The 16698-nt window shown below is 47.4% G+C and overlaps 1 protein-coding gene across 2 annotated transcripts in view; it reads right to left on the bottom strand.

Annotated features, from left to right (window-relative positions):
- The window catches only part of Fry (FRY microtubule binding protein), a 403165-nt gene that overhangs the window by 306612 nt on the left and 79855 nt on the right, over positions 1–16698 (bottom strand). The window contains exon 2 of one of the 2 annotated variants that reach the window (XM_052754591.1): positions 13975–14147. The exons of the other annotated variant lie outside the window; for it this stretch is intronic. The gene's annotated coding sequence lies outside the window, so the exon portion shown is untranslated. The remainder of the gene's footprint in view (positions 1–13974; positions 14148–16698) is intronic. 2 annotated transcript variants of the gene reach the window in all.

The following is a 16698-nucleotide window of genomic DNA, read 5'->3' as shown; positions in this document are numbered from 1 at the left end:
ATACCAACCCCCAAGTAAACATAACCAAAAATAATAAAAGCATATTTTTAAGAATGCTAATGCTTAAGGTAGGGAGATAACATAAGCATAAATAAAAATTACTAGAAAGAATAGGTGTATATATGTATTTCTTTACACAGTAGAGTTGGCATGCTCTTGAAATCTTCCCAGTCATTTTTTTCATAAAATATATTATTTATACAAGATTTACAAGTGCATAATATCAATAGCAATATACTTAGTAATGACTCTAATCAGTTTCTGATTTTCTGTGATTAAATTTTCTTTCAATAAGGGTATAGACATACATTGAGTTGGATTAAAAAAAAGGTACCCTCACTACGTCACACTGTCCATATTAATCCTCGAACCTCACAAAGCACTCTGAATGCTAAAAATACGAAACAATGTAGAAATCTGGTAAGTTAGCATGCTCCACTGGCCCGAGTCTGTCCACAGCGGTTGGGAGACTGAGAGAGAGGCTCACCGGCTTCGCCCAGAACACACTTTGTCTTTCCCAGCTCAGAGGGTCAGTGAGCCTGCTCAGGTGAAATCAGCTGTCCTTAACAAGACATCCTCTTGAGGCAGGCGGATTCTGAGTCTTAACCCTCAGTGGTGGCGTGTGCTGACCAGCTTTACTGACAGGGCTTCTGACATGGTGTGTGATCCCTGTCAGGAGGTCTGGGTAACAGGATGGTGGGTTAGCTGGATCTCCAGTCGCAAGGCCGTCCTGGGGCTCTGTTGGTAGTCCATTTTTTGGATGTGTAAAGGAGAGAACATGGTGTTGACATTGTATAGGAAAAGCCTCCCCAGACTACAGTTTCTCTAGAAAGACCCACTCTACCAGAACCACACTGAAACTATTAAAAAAAAAAAAAGATAGATGAAGCTCCATTTGTACCCCAGTGCACATGACTTACATATTTACATATATATATATACACACACACACACACACACACACACACACACATACACACGTATTTATTTATTTCACACCAGTCACAGGCTGCTGGTTCTCATGTCCTCTCAGGATGACCACAGGCTTAAAGGAAGCAATCTCGGACGGACTTTGATGAGCCCTTTGATTGGATTTGGGAGATCAATGACAGGTCTGATGAAAACAAAGAGCATGTACGTCCAGGCACCAGGAAAAGCAGAGCTGCCGCCCAGAAGATGAAAGTGAGACACTGAGGATTGTGTAAAGACATCTGAAACACCCGTCGTGACCCGCAGAGACCGCAGCACACTCACAGAGCACACACCAAGAAATCTCAAACAGGAAGGTGACTGACAGGGCTTTTCAGAAACAGGATGTCTAGCCGGCCACAGCGACACATGCCTGCAATCCCGGTATTAAGGAGGCCGACACACGAGGGCCAAGAGTTCGAGGCCATCCTAAGCTACATAGTAAGACCCTGTCTCCAGATGAAACCAGAATGAACAACAGGATGTGGTTGGTGGTGTACACCTTTAATCCTAGCACCCAGGAGGCAGAGGTAGTAGGGTCTCTATGAGTTCAAGACCAGCCTGACCTATATAGAGAGTCCCAAACTATCTAGGGTTACATAGTAGAACCTTATTTAAACAAAACAACAACAAAAACTCAATAAGCAAGCAAGCAATCAGTATTACTATTATATAGAAGTTGCTTTTAGCCGGGCGGTGGTGGCGCATGCCTTTAATCCCAGCACTCGGGAGGCAGAGGCAGGCAGATCTCTGTGAATTTGAGGTCAGCCTGGTCTACAGATCGAGTTCCAGGATAGCCAGTACTGCACAGAGAAACCCTGTCTCAAGGGGAAAAAAAAAGCCTCTTTGTTAAAAGAGCAATGAATACAGATGGAAATTTTTCCTCTGTCATTGAAAAGTGGGCACTTTGCAAGAGAGAGCTCCTTCTGTGCTCCTGCGGGTTACCAGATTTCAGTCAGCCCTACCAAAAGATGCTGCCTTAGTATTTTGTATGGTCTTCAGTTTTAAAAGCTATCCTCCTGAAAGGCTTTTATTTCTCCAGTTTTACTGGAGAAAATGTGAATATTAATAAATTATATTAATATTTGGAAAAGTGGAAGAGAACGCATTTGTAAACAAGTATCTAAACTTCCTAAGTTCCGGAATTTGAAGATAAAAGGGCAATGCTTACTTTGGTTTGGTTTGGCGTACCGTAGTGGAGGCTGGGAAGGCCAGCGCAGACTGCTCAGCCTCTTTGTCCTTCCATACCGCACCCCCAAATGTTAGCTGGGAGATTTTGCTCTCCTGGGCGATATAAAAATCAGTCAAGCTTCCACTCCATGCCTGTAGACAGTTTCAGGCTGGACCCCATGATTTCTGCGCTTTTCAGGGCACCGTCCAACGTCTGCTAATGCTCTCCTTGTCCTACTCAGCCATTGGTGGGTTCGTGCCTCACTGTCTTTTCCAGTGGAGTCAGAAGTGAAATTCAAACTCTTCCCTTGATTTCTGTGAACAAAACTCAACCATAAAAGTGTCAACCTGCAGATTTCCTGGCTATCTCAAGAGAGTCAGTGTTAATATACTCAGTAAAAGCAACTTTTGTTATTGTTTTCCGAGAAAGGGTTTCTCTGTGTAGTCCTGGCTGTCCTGGAACTCGCTCTGTAGACCAGGCTGGCCTCAAACTCAGAGATCTGCCTGCCTCTGCCTCCCGAGTGCTGGGATTAAAGATGTGTGCCACCACTGCCTGGCTGATTGACGATTAGAGATCTAGTCACGTTGTGTGTAGGGAAATGATACTTTTTAAATTTTAACTATTAAAATACATGGCCGACAGTCTTTTGGTTATACATTTTTGAACGTGGAAATAAAAATAACTTAAAATTGTTGGTGAAGGTGAACTTGAAACTAGGAAGTTATAATGTTTTTATGCCCTGTATTAAATTTTCTTCCTTAACATTCACCAGGTCATTCTGCGAGATATGCGTGAGTTTCCTCAGGGAGATAAGAGTCATGATGCTCAGTCAGCAAGAACCACGATCTAAGGCTCGTCTTTTCCCTCCAGAGACGTGTTTATAGGAGCCTAGTTGGCTCCTTCTGTCTCTGAGGAGAACCATGTTTTCTCCAGTCCAAACCCTTTCTCTCTCACATGATGCGGTTTTCTTCAAAGAAATACACATTTTTCCCTCAGAAGAACAGGCTGACAAACGAGACCATCTGAGATCTGGATGCCACTACCCATGAGTCTTCCTCCAGTGCATGCGCCCTCCAGGGTCTGGGCGACAGTGAGGGGTACAGGGGCGTTTAGTCAGGGTACGGTGACGCCTGGACCTACGAGAGAAGTGTGGGTGCCTTTCACTCTTTCCTTTCCTGCCCACAGAAATGTCCCAGGTGTCCTCACCGGGTCTCTGTGAGAAGCTTGTGACAGATGGACCCTGGCAGAGCCCGAGGCAAGCTGCCCGTCTGATACAGGGGAGGCTCAAGAACGACCTTCTCTGAGAATATTTTCACAATTCATTGTGCTTCCTGCCAAGGGAGCTGTTTGCTTGCACGCATTTTCCAACCCACAACCCGTCAGTGACTTTCTGCAACGAAAGTCATAAAAATCAGTAAATCCTCAAGACTCAAAGTCACACCTGTAGGATTAGTAAGTAAGTAGGAGGACCCAAGGCCCAGGGAGCATCCTGGGGAAGGCGGTGGAAGAACTGTAAATCATGTGACCACGACACCTGCTGGGACATAGTGTCCTTTAGATGAGACACAGAAGCTCATGAAATATCAACAACATGGTCACCCAAACAAGACGCATAGAGACAGTACCAGTTTACATGGCAACATGGACGGCAGAAACTTCACAGGGCCCCACTCCTCCACGAAGAGCTATAGGCAGTCAAGGGCTGCTGAGAGAGAGAATCTATTTTCAGTGGGGACGGACGAGTCTCCTGAGAGGCTACCCAGCCCCAAGTGGTCAGCCCCAAACACCTGTACATATGGGCAACACTAAATGGGCTCAGTGGGTTGTGTGTGTGTGTGTGTGTAGTAACTACAGGAAAAGGTCATACATGTGAGAGGGAGTGGAGGGGCTCTGGGCGAGCTGAAGGGGAGAAGGAGGGATGAAAATGATGTATGCACACCCCTCTATGAACCTCTCAAAAAATAAATTAAAATAAAAAAATAATGTCTCTTGGGGAGGTGCCACATGTCTTACTGACTTTGAAAAATGACCATGACAAATGGCTAAAACAGCTGTTGGTGTCCAGACTTGGCAAGATCCCAGGTTGAAGATTCCAAGGAGCTTTAAAAAAAAAAAAAGTGGACCATTTTCCCAAAATCAAATTAAGATAATTTAGAACATAATTTAATTCAGAATATATTTATATATTATTATGTTAAATGTGTTATATATTACAATAATATTATATGATAACATTTTATTATTATAATAATATATAATTTAGAGTATAATAATTTAAAATATAATAATTTAGTGGAGTGTTTCTACAGTTTGTATGCCTCTTCCCAAACCCATGTTGAAGTTTGATTTTGAGGGTGTGGCAATAAAAGGCCTCAGCTAACTCCAGTGGACACACCTGTCATGCCAGCCTGTGGGACTGAGAGCAGATCCTGTCTCAGCGTTGAAGCAAAATGCACCAGCAGACACTGGCGGACAGAAGCAGCGGCCCTGGGGATGGACTAATGCTGCTGTTTTGAGTATGGGTCAGTAAGAGAGGGTCTCTCTCCTCTCCCTCTTCTTCTTCCCATTCCCCATTTTTTGATAAGACAACTACTTAATCACATTGCTTAAACACTAACAGGAGAAACGCTGCCACTCTGGATAAAATTCATGGCATTTCACATTTTTATAATTTTATTTAAAATCCTAAAATACTCCACAGTCCTATTACACAGTGTTTAAACAGATCTTACGAACCAGCCCATTCAGTAATGAGTAGCATGCAGCAATGTGGTCCATTGAGATTATAATTACAGTGTAGAGGAGATTAAGGGTTTATAAACACTGTGGTTCAGGGAAGGGGCAGAATTCCAGTTGACTGACTAATGTGGATTTTGTGTAGCCCTTTTACACATTAATGCATTTCATGGTGTTTTAAATCCTAAACTTCCACACTGAAAAGAACTTAAGATCATAAATATGTAACTCGACGTGAGCTCCAGACCGAGCAGTGGACTTAGGAACACTTCCACCTCCCTCCTCACGTTCTATTTTCACAGACAATGGTAGCAACCTTCACTGCTGCTGTGTGTGGGGATTGGTTGCATGTGTTAGGAACGCTCGTCTCTCCTGCCCAGTAACAGCACAGGGAGGTTTGGTCACTGTGACAAGCAGTGTGGTCGGTCACACAGGTCACAGGGAGCAGAAAACCACACAGGGCCCAGCCCCTATCACCCCTCCCGCTTTCCTGCGAGACCCCCCCAGACTCAGGCATTTGTAATCCACGTCTTTGCTGTTTTGCAGGGCTGATGACCCAACCACACCCTTTCTCCCTCTCGCTTCGTCCAATCTCGTGTTAGAGTATGCGTTTCTGGAATGCCTGGGAATGTTCAGAAGAACCTTTGAAAGAGATGTATTCACAAAAAGCATCAGTTCCAGGCACTGATCCCTCCCTTGCTAGGTGACATCTAGGAAGCTTCCCATTTGCTCCAGGCAAGCACAGACACAGGTCCATATCTGCTGATTATCTTGCTGCTATGTCAACAGACCTGTGGCAATAAAACACTTCATCTAGTCCCTCCTGGGGGAGGCAACCATGAATGTGGGTGAGACAGCCACATTATCTTATTTCTATTGTGTTTTTAAAAAATGTTCCCTGGCTGCCTGTGACAGAATTTGATCATTTGGAAAAAAACAAAACAAAACAAACAAATAAAAACAACAACAACTGGAAGCTGGAGAGATGGCCCAGCACTTAAGAGCACTGACTGCTTTTTGTACAGGATCTGGGTTCAGTTTCTACACCCATATGAGAGCAGCAATCATCTGACTCCAATTCCAAGGGATCTGACGCCCTCTTCTGGCCTCCTCAGGCACTGCATGCACATGACAGACACATGCAGACAAAAATACTCATATACATAAAAGAAAACAATTAATTTTTTTAAATTTCCTATAAAGAGTTGTAGAACTTTGTTTCTAGGGGTGGAACAATGACCTTGCGAAGAAGAGGCAGGGCCTCTTAGACCTGATACAATGTTCCTTGAAAGGCGTTCTTCGGGTTTTGTTGAACAGAGACTGTCTCTCTTTCCTGTATCCTCCCATTTACCTTCAAGTGTACATTTTTGATACTTGAAATCTAAAACTAATGCCTCAGGAGATGGAAAGACGGCTCAGTGGTCGAGAGCACTGGCTGCTCTTCCAAAAGACCCTTGCTCAGTTCCCAGCACCTACGTGGCGGCTCACAGCCATCTCTGACGCCCTCTGCTGGCCTCCACGGGCACTGCATGCATGTGGTGCACAGACAAGTACAAGCCCTCCCCCAGACATAAAAGAAAATAAATAAATCTTGGGGGGAAAAGAATGCGAATGGAAAGGTGTACAGGAGAGTTCAGACCACATTATCTGCAAAGCAACAAACAAACGAACAGTGTTTGGGTCAGACCCAGCTGAGGCCGTGAATTCAGAACCATAAATGCAGGTCTATACGTACATGTTTCCAGAGAGCTGCATTATGTCATCTACATAAACACACAGACACACACCACAAGGAAGGTGACATCAAAGTGAGCCATGAGTTGGAAGTTTTCTGCTTGTACTTGCTCCCAGTCAGTTTGTATAAGTATAAAAATATTTCCCCTTGCTTAGATACAAATAAGTGATAAATAAAAGATATCATAGTATCGGCATTTTGTTTTTCCTTCAAAGTTCCAGGTAGAAGAGCATCATTAAATTTGATTTTTTTGAATGAGTGAAAATATAAAACAAAGCCAAGCCTTGATTCCCTTAATACATTTGACACTAAATAAATTTTGCTAACTAAGTAGAGTGGCTTTCTAAAGAAGCCATTGGACCAGATAGGCAGGGTGTGGCTGGTGGAGAGGTGATGACTTGGAGTATGACACACATCACATGTAGTTTTTCCCCTGGTCTGACAACTTCAGCAGCATGTAAGCACCTCCACAAGGGAGGCGCGGTGGTGGGGGATGTGGGAACAGTGTGTAAGCACCTCCACAAGGGAGGCACCATGGTGGGTACTGTAGGGACAGTGTGTAAGCACCTCCACAAGGCAGGCGCTGTGGTGGGTGCTGTAGGGACAGTGTGTAAGCACCTCCACAAGGCAGGCGCTGTGGTGGGTGCTGTGGGGATAGTGTGTAAGCACCTCCACAAGGCAGGCGGGGTGGCGGGGGTGTGAGGACAGTGTGTAAGCACCTCCACAAGGCAGGCGGGGTGGCGGGGGTGTGGGGACAGCTGCTGTCGTCACAGCCCGTGACCACTGAGCCTGAAATGACTGAGCACAATCCCAGGAAATGCTCTTGTGACGGTAACTGTTTATAAAGGGCCCGGCCAAACTCCCCATTGTCCCCAGAGATGCCACTGAAATGCCACCCAGCTCACCACTCTGTGGGGTGCCGAGGAGACAAAAATACAACAGAGGACACAGCTCAGGGGAACACCCCACAGCAGAAGTGGGACCAGAACTGTTGCAGATGGCAGAGTATTTGAGTGAACACAGGACAGGACCCAGCTCTTATTAAGTTTTATCTATGGAACCAACTTCTATACTAAGCTTCTAGGTAAATCCACATGGTATTCTAGCCTGAGTTTTGATTTAGCTCATGACCATTACATGAGGCCTGCTATACAACTTCCCATGGGTGGTGCCACATTAACATTCAAAATGCTTCGTAGTCAGGAATATTTTGGATCTGAAGTTTTGGATTAAGGATGTTCCATTTGGAGCTGGGTGTGGTGGCACACACCTTTAATCCCAGCACTCGGGAGGCAAAGGAAGGTGGGTCTCTGTGAGTTTGAGGCCAGCCTGGTCTACACAGTGAGTTCAGGTTAGCCAGGGCCACATAGTGAGACCTTGTCTCAAAACAAAACAAATAAACAACAACAACAAAAGCCGTTCAGCTTGCCCGTCTCCACAGTCCTCCGGGCAGAGGCTCTGAGGAGAGCCTGTCTGCATGCCCACCCCTCACAGTCCCCTGGGCAGAGTGGCTACTCACCATAAGAGCCTTCAGGAAGCATCTCATTGCTATACTCCGCACACCTACCCTGTTTCTTAAAACAAACCTCCCACAGCAAGAGATGTGATAAAGTAGTTTTACGTGAGAAATGCCAAATGCTTATGATTTGTGTGTGTGTGTGTTGAACTGTGGATTTGAAAGAAAATATAACTTGGAAATGGTTTCTGATTTTTGGAGACAGGATCTTGTTACACAGTCCAAGCTAGCCTCGAACTTGCAATCCTTCTGCCTCTGCATCTCCAGTCCTGGGATTAGAGGCATGCATTACCACATCTGGCTAGGAATTGAATTTTAACTTAAAAATGACAGGTGGTGTCAGTCAACATGCCGGCACATCGGTCTAGTGAGTACTACCCAGGTTCTTCCTTCCTGTGAGCTGTGCAGGCTCCTCCCTCCTGTGAGCTGTGCAGGCTCCTCCCTCCTGTGAGCTGTGCAGGCTCCTCCCTCCTGTGAGCTGTGCAGGCTCCTCCCTCCTGGGAGCTGTGCAGGCTCCTCCCTCCTGGGAGCTGTAAAGTCCTCATCATAAGCAACGGAGAAGTACCTGGGGCTGTTTCCCCCCAGCAGATGGCTCCTTGCTTTTAGGACATACAACTGTAAAATCATTAGGGTATTTTAACATCCAGCTGATTAAGACAAACTTTGCTTAAAAGCTCCTGAGTGAGCAGCCCATCACACCAGGTCTGGAGTCACCCCATCTCCCAGGTGAGGCTTTGAGGCTCATTTTCAGCCAAAGGCCCACCGGCCTGAGTGTTCAGCTCAGCCGCTCCCTTTGCTCTCTTTCATTGAGTCAGGTCTGTGGCTGGGGTCTCTGCTGCACAAGCTCTTTCAGATTTGGGGAGCAAATGACCTTTCGTCTTTTATGGGGACAGAGGCTCTTCATGCCTTGCATACTATGACCCAAATGCCTCACCGAACAACCGACAGGGGCGGTCTCTTCTGGCTCACAGTCTCAGGAAGTTCAGTCTGTGGTTGTTATCACCAAATGTGTAATGGATGCCATTGAAGGCATCTTATACGGTCCTTACACCTTATCTTAATACAGTCCTTGTTTTGGTATCATCTCCGTTTCCAAAGCAGTTTCACACAAACACCAAGTTAACAGTATCGCAGCCAAGAGGTGACCAGCATAAAGGAGATGAAAAGATGGCAGAGGAAGAATTCGAGGTGAGTACAGAAGGTGGGTGGGTAGAATTGGACCTTCTAGCCCACAAAAAGAACAGAGAAGTGGGCAGAAGGACTGTGTGTGTGTGTGTGTGTGTGTGCGCGCGCGCACCTGCATATGTGTGTGTTTACATCTGTGTGTCTCTGCATCTCTGTGTGTGTCTACATCTGTGTGTGTCTACATCTGTGTGTGTGTTAGCATCCGTGTGTGTGAGTGTGTGTGTGTGTGTGTGTGTGTGTGTGTGTGTGTGTGAGTGAGCAGAGATGAGGAGAGACACACACAGATGTAGACAAACACACAGATGCGCACACACACACAGAAACAGCCTTCTGGATAGAGGCAGAGCAGAGGCAGGTCGTCAGGAGGAGTCATTACCCTCTGAGTCCACCGCACCTTTGCGGGAGGCATACACACTAGGTGCCGGCTGCTGTGACAGACACCAGGCAGACCCTAGTTAATGAGACCTGATAATCTCTGAGTCCCCAGCTTGCGGGAGACTGACAAGGGAAACAGACCATGACAGTACCGTGAGACAGACACTGGAGATGGAGAAGTCCAAAGACTGGGCCCACCGGGGACAGGGGTCAGAGGGAGGCAGAGCTGCGTAGGCAGGACCTGGGTCCAGGGGCACGTGCCTAACCCTGGTGAAGCAAGCATGGAGGGCTGACATTTGAGACTGGTGAAGCCTGGGAAAACACGGGAGGGCATGGGCTGGAGACAGGGCTGGGGCTGCGGTCAGGAGACAGGTTGATATTTCTTTCTTTTTTTAATTAAATTTTTTCATTTAGTTTACATACCGACCACAGTTTCCCCTCCCTCTTCTCCTCCTGTTCCCTCCTCCCACCTTCCATCTATTCCCCGCCCTCATCCGCTCCTCCTCCAGTTCCATTCAGAAAGCATAAGGCCTCCCATGGGAGTCAACAAAGCATGGAACATCAAGTTGAGGCAGGACCAAGCTCCTCCCCCTGCACCAAGGCTGGGTCAGGCAACCCAGCATGAGGAATAGGTTCCCAAAAACCAGCCCAAGTGCCACGGACAGTCCCGATCCCACCACTAGGAGCCCCACAAACAGACCCAGCTACACAACTGTCACACACACACACACACACACACACACACACACACACACACACAGCCTAGGTGGGTCCCATGCAGGCTCCCTAACTGTTGGTCCAGTGTCCGTGAGCTCCCACAAGCTCAGGTCAGCTGTCTCTGTGGGTTCCCACCATGACCTTGACCCCCCTGGCTCGTACAATCCCTCTCTTTGACGGGATTCCCAGAGCTCGGCCCTGCGCTTGGCTGTGGAGCTCTGCATCTGCCTCCCATCAGTTACTGGATGAAAGCTCTCTGCTGACAATCAGGCACTCTCGCCATTATTGCTAGGAGTCTCAGCTGGGGTCATCCTTGTGAGTTCCTGGGAGTCTCCCTGGCACCAGGTTTCTCGGAGAAAACAAGATATTTCATGACAAAGATGTTTCCTATACTTCTTGTTGGGTTTGAACTGTATCTACTAGAGTGAGTACCCTCACATTCCCCAGAGAGTCATTAAGAAATAAAACAAACAGATTTGCCTTTTGGATAGATAACGGCCTGCAGGTGAAAAGTAAGAGGGGAGCTAGACCCCTGAAGGTTTATCTCCCATTTGATGGAAGAGCTACATTGATAGTTTGTGAATGAATGAATGCATGACATGAGCCAATCCACTGTGAAGCCCGGGATGGGAGATGTGAGCCTGTAGGTGGAGACACAAGTTGGCTTTGGGAGCGTGGGAGTGTTGAGGAGTGCTGACTGGGACACGTGTGTTCTCAAGTCTTGCTTCTCAGTAGACAAACAGTCTCAGCAGCCAGCAACGGAGGTCGCTGGAATGTAGTAGGAAAGGCTGCAATGCTGCATGCAGTCCGAGGCGTCCAACCCCAGCCCCGATTCTGCCATTTATTAGCTGCGGAAGACATCTTCACTCTCCAACCCTCAAGCCCCGCCCCCTCTACGATGTGGGTTGTTTCTGTGTGAGTGCGTAGCAGCACACACTAGGAGTAGCTGCCACAACCAGTGTGTGCTTCTGTGTGCAGCTGGCCTATAGGCATCGTGCCAGGGTGGACAGCCAACAAAACTTCTAAGTCACCCAGTGTCGGGGAGCCGTTGGTGCAAGCCACAGGACAGTGGAGCCACAGACGAACTGAGAGGAATGGAGAGACCGTAGCCAGTGTGCTCAGACTCTGGGCAGGTAACTCTAACTTGTCCCGGTACCTAGGTGGCGGGGGTGGGGGTGGGGACAGAGTCCTGATGCCGAACCCACAGAAGGACCTATGGGCAGAGACAGGCAGGAACAAGCTGGGTCCAGTGGCACAGACCTGTGATCCCAGATGCTCGGAAGGCTGAGACAGGAGGATTACAGATTCAAGGCAGGCCTGGCCTACAGTGATATCGAGGCCGGACTGGTCAACTTAGTGGACCTTGTCTCAAAATGCAAAGCAAAAAGAGGGGGCTGGAAGGATGGATCAGCAGTTAAGTTCTTCCAGAGGACCCAAATTCAGTTCCTAGCACCTACGTCAGAGGCTTACCATCTTCTGTAACCCAAGTTCCAGAGGAGCTGAGACCTTCTCTGGCCTCCACTGGCATCTGCCCGCATGCATACAAGACACACACACATCCACACACACAAGCAAGCATGCACACACATGCACACACACAGGCATGCACACACACACATGCACACGCACATACACACAAATAAAAAAATAAAAATCTTTTTAAAAAGTTTTAAAGAAGGCTGGAGCTACAGCTCAGTGGTAGGGTACTTGCCAGAGCTTGCATGAGGCACTCAAACCTTGGAACTGCAAACATCACTGATCAAAACCAAAACCAAAACACCAAAACAAAGAGCACAGGGCCAGAAAGAAGACTATAGGAGGCCCCAGTGGCCTCTGAGGCACTGGTGGCACACATAGGCAGCTGAGGACACCGTCTAGACCACAGCTCCTCAGGCTTCGGGTCAGGGGACGGTACGGAAAGGCAGGGACCATGGCTGTTGGCCTAAGGTGCTCTAAGCCTCTGGAGCGGAGGCTGTGTTGGGGACAGTGAAGAAAGTAGAATGGATGGTGGCGTGTGGAAATCCAGGTCTGACAACGAACGAACGAACAGAAGCAGAGAGGGAAAAGGGCAGGTGACTGTAGAGGAAACGAGTGCAGACCAAGCCCCTCCCTTCCTCATTGCCCTGGATTTCAGGAAAGCAAGGCCAGCCTGAGTACTTGGTTCCTGTCCACCATGACCACAGAAACTCTTATAAAGGAAATGATTCAATTAGGGCTGGCTTACAGTTTCAAAGGTTTAGTCTATTGTCATCATGGCGGAGAGCATGCCAGGCAGACATGGTGATGGAGAAGGAGCTTGAGAATTCTACATCCAGGTCCACAGGCAGCAGGAAGAGAGAAGAGCCACGGGGCCTGACTTGGGCTCTTGAAACCTCCAAGCCCACCCCCCAGTGACACACTTCCTCCAACAAGGCCACACCTTCTAATCCTTTCAAATAGGGCCACTCCCTAAGCATCCAAACATAGGATCCTATGGGGGCATTCTTATTCAAACCACCATAGCACTAGACATACATGAAGGCAAACCAGTCATACCCAAAAAATAAAGATAAAAGAAATGTAACTTTGGTTTGTGACCTGGTGCCCCTAGTTCCCCAAATCATTTCCCAATTAACTGCCTGTATCAGCATGAAGCATCAGTATAGGGAAGTCAGGATAATAATATTGGACTGAATTATTCTCTCATTTTCTAACATAACAGAGCCAGCCCTCAGCATTGCCACTAATCTATTCTACATTTTAAAAAACCCTGCAAAATAAATAAAACAATCAATGACAACAAAAATGTCATATCCAGTTTTCCCTAGAAATTCCAGTGAAACAATTCCTTTAGCTCAGCGGTTACTTCGACAACGCATCAGTTCGCTACAATTCCAATTTGCATGAAATCAAAGTCATCCTAAATGCAAACTGCCGAACTCCCTTCACTCCATTGGGTGAACAGTTAGGGGTCCCCATGACAGGTGTGTTCCACTCTCTACATATCCGTACGTAACAAACTCACTGAAGGACACCAAAGGCCAACGCCGGGATCCCTTATCAAGACTGAGATTCATGTTTCTCCTGTCACTACATTTTCCCAACCCCATTGTTGAACTGAGCAGGGCCGGGACTAGAAACGCTCTCAGGCTCTGGCGCAGGGTTGGAATTTGAAGCATGCACCGAGAACTTACTGCTGTTGATTTGTGGTGCACACAAAACGTCAGCCTCACTCAACAATCCAATCTTGGGCAGGAAACGCTACACAGAATTCTTAGGGTTGCGAGCAAAGCAGTACCACAAACCCATGGATGCTAACAAGTCAAAACAGCCCAGCTGCCTGTCCGCAACAGATCCTGGAAGGACCCACAGCCAATCAGAGCAAAGGAAAAAGACATGGTGCTCTGAGATGCAGAAACAGTTCGAACTCTCCAAGAAAATAATTGAAAGATGGTTCTGACTCCTTCAGGCCAGGCTTGTTTGGTACTTCCAGCCCTCATAAGTGCCCAAGTTAGTTTCAATTTGATTGTATTCGTTACATAATTTTTGTTTCATTTTTAACAGAGAAGCATGAATTCAAACAGTTCCTACCTGGGAATATGGATGGTCTCTTTTTGGGGCGCCTCAGATGAAAAGGTTCCAAGTTTCTGATGTTTCTTTGAAGCTTTCCTTTAATATGATTTCCGATGGGAAGTTCAGGTGGCAGGCTGCTCCGTCTCAGTGACTTAAACTCATTTTGAGATGAATTTAGCTTGCTCTTTGTTCTGGAATATAAATTGCTGTCATCAACGGCCATTGTAGTAGATTCATTGGAGAGTCTGAACCAAACTCACGGAAGCCCAACCCGGCGGCAGCCAGAGCCGCCTCCTGCCCCAGCTCCCCAGACTGGCGGTTCTCATGCTTGGCCCGACACTTGTTTGGGAAGCTGAACAAGTTGGTGGGCGGGGACTTGAACAGGTGTAGAATTACTAAGTAACTCCTCCCTCTACAGTTAATAGCACAGATGTGGGGGGTGGAGGGATGGGGGTGTGTCCAGAATAAATCGTTAGGTACTGGAAACCAGGGAATCAGAACAGATGCCACACACAGTCTGCGTGCTCTGGCGAATGAGGGTAAAAGTGGTTAAGTGTGAGATTTCGGTTTTATTGGGGTCCTGCTGTAAAAGCAAACATGAGTGAGTATAAATACCGATGCAAATTGCCAGTCTATTATCATTTCCCAGGAATTCCAGTTTAGGGGAATTATTTTTACACTTCTATCATTGCGATTCAAGCTAACTACACACTCAGACGCATCCTCCTTGGTTCATATTTGGCCGGCTGCCAACTTGAGGTTGGCTGGAAGAGGGAGATGAGAGATCAGCAGCCGTGACCAGGAAGGAACCGGTTGTGGGTGTGCTCGGTCCCGGCACTGCCGGGAAGCCTGGATTGCCCTGACCCACCCTCCCATCCTGTGCTCCACCTGGCAGATGGCTTCTCCAGAAGTTCAGGAAGCCAGACTGGAGAGCCAGAGGTCTAGAAAACAGGCTGCGACCCCAGCAGTGGTGGCCTTCATTCAGCAGACCGCAGAGAAATGTTGTTTGCCGGTCCTGCCTGGCTTCCCACTAAAACGCTCACAGGGGTTGGTGGTCTGAGAATCCAGTTTCCTGCTGGCCATTGTCACACTTTTTTTCCCTTTCCAGATTTCCAGTTCCTCTGTCCTTTGCTCCCTTCTCCTATCGCTCTTTTTACGTTGTGATGTCCTGCACTCTTTTCTCGGTGCAGAAATCTTTAGTCTGTAATCTATCCTCCTTAGCCAGGTCCTAGGGCTGTGTCCATCAGCAATCTGTGTGTATACACACACACACACACACACACACACACATGCTCACACACACACTCTCTCACACACACATACACACACAACTCTTTCTCTCTCACATACACACATACTCTCTCACACACATACACTCTCTCACACACACATACACTCTCTCTCACACACACACACACACACACACACACACACACACACACACACACACACACACGCACGCACACACACCCCTCTCACGCTGTTCTGGCTGCCATGCAGTGTGAGTCAAAAGATGAAGTAATTGCTCTCTCTCTCTCTCTCTCTCTCTCTCTCTCTCTCTCTCTCTCCTTCTGAACTGTGTCAGGGATCAGTAGACACAAGTATCACAAAAGGATCTGATGATTCAGAGATCCCTACTTGTACTGGGTGCTTGAACGCCAGGTCAGTTGTATTACTAGTTAGAAGTTGGGTTCCGGGGTTTCTTTACCTAACCCAGGACACACGCACTACCACTCTGACAGAAGCTTAGTGCATTCTCTTCATTCTCCTTATGCCCTTTTTGGAAATAGGTCTTCAAACTGTGACAGCTTTTCTGAAGAGAAATCTATTTCCCCCAAGTCCGTGAGGATTACAGTTGCTATTTTGACCTAGCGACTGGATCTGTGAGATCATTATTTTGTTAGCCAGTTCTGAAAACTGCCTACATGGCATCCCACCTAGGACTCAGAACTACTTTGTCAAATTGAAATGTAGCCTGAGCATCAAGGGCTGGGGTTATGGCTCAGTGGCAGAGTACTTGCCTGCATGCACAAAGTCCTAGGGGCACACCAGCACTGCTGGGGGAGGGGGAGGGAGGGACCTGCTGGGGGAGGGGCACGGAAGGAAAGCATCCTCAGACCTTGCCATAGTGATCTGATACAGAAAACAAAGGGGAGGGGTTCTCTCTCTCTCTCTCTTTCTCTCTCTCAACAGGGTTTCTCTGTGTAGCTTTGGTGCCTGTCCTGGATCTCAATCTGTAGACCAGGCTGGCCTCGAACTCAGAGATCCACCTGCCTCTGCTTCCCCAGTGCTGGGATTAAAGGCGTGGGCCACCACCAACCGGCGAGGGGTTTTCTCTTAAAGGGGCCTTTACATAAGATGATGCCAGGACGCCTAACACTCATACCCCAAACACCAAGAAGAATGTTTAATTTCTAAATTACGTAGTGAAGTGGAGTCTTAGGGTACAAAGGGTTGAAAATTAGCATGGAAACATAGTAACAAACAAGCTCAGTGTGTTCAGACTACTCTGCAACTCACAGTATTTCCGGGAGGCTAAATGTGAACGTACCTGGGGATGAAACCAAAGAGTCTAGGAAAGGGAGTCCATCCCATGTGCATCAAGGGCTGCTGTGTGTGCATGCAATTTGCCTGCATCTTTAAGATGCAGATAGATGGTCAGTATACAGGCATCTGGACCACATCACAAGAGCCACTGTGTACTGCGGGCTTGACTCTAGCCATGCCCTGCACTAAGCCTTT

The sequence above is a fragment of the Peromyscus californicus genome, unplaced genomic scaffold, assembly GCF_007827085.1.
Source record: "Peromyscus californicus insignis strain IS unplaced genomic scaffold, ASM782708v3 Scaffold_2__1_contigs__length_46816999, whole genome shotgun sequence".
In the NCBI taxonomy this organism is placed as follows: Eukaryota; Metazoa; Chordata; class Mammalia; order Rodentia; family Cricetidae; genus Peromyscus; species Peromyscus californicus.
The sequence above is the reverse complement of the archived record's forward strand: the minus strand, read 5'-3'. Positions and strand labels throughout refer to the sequence as shown.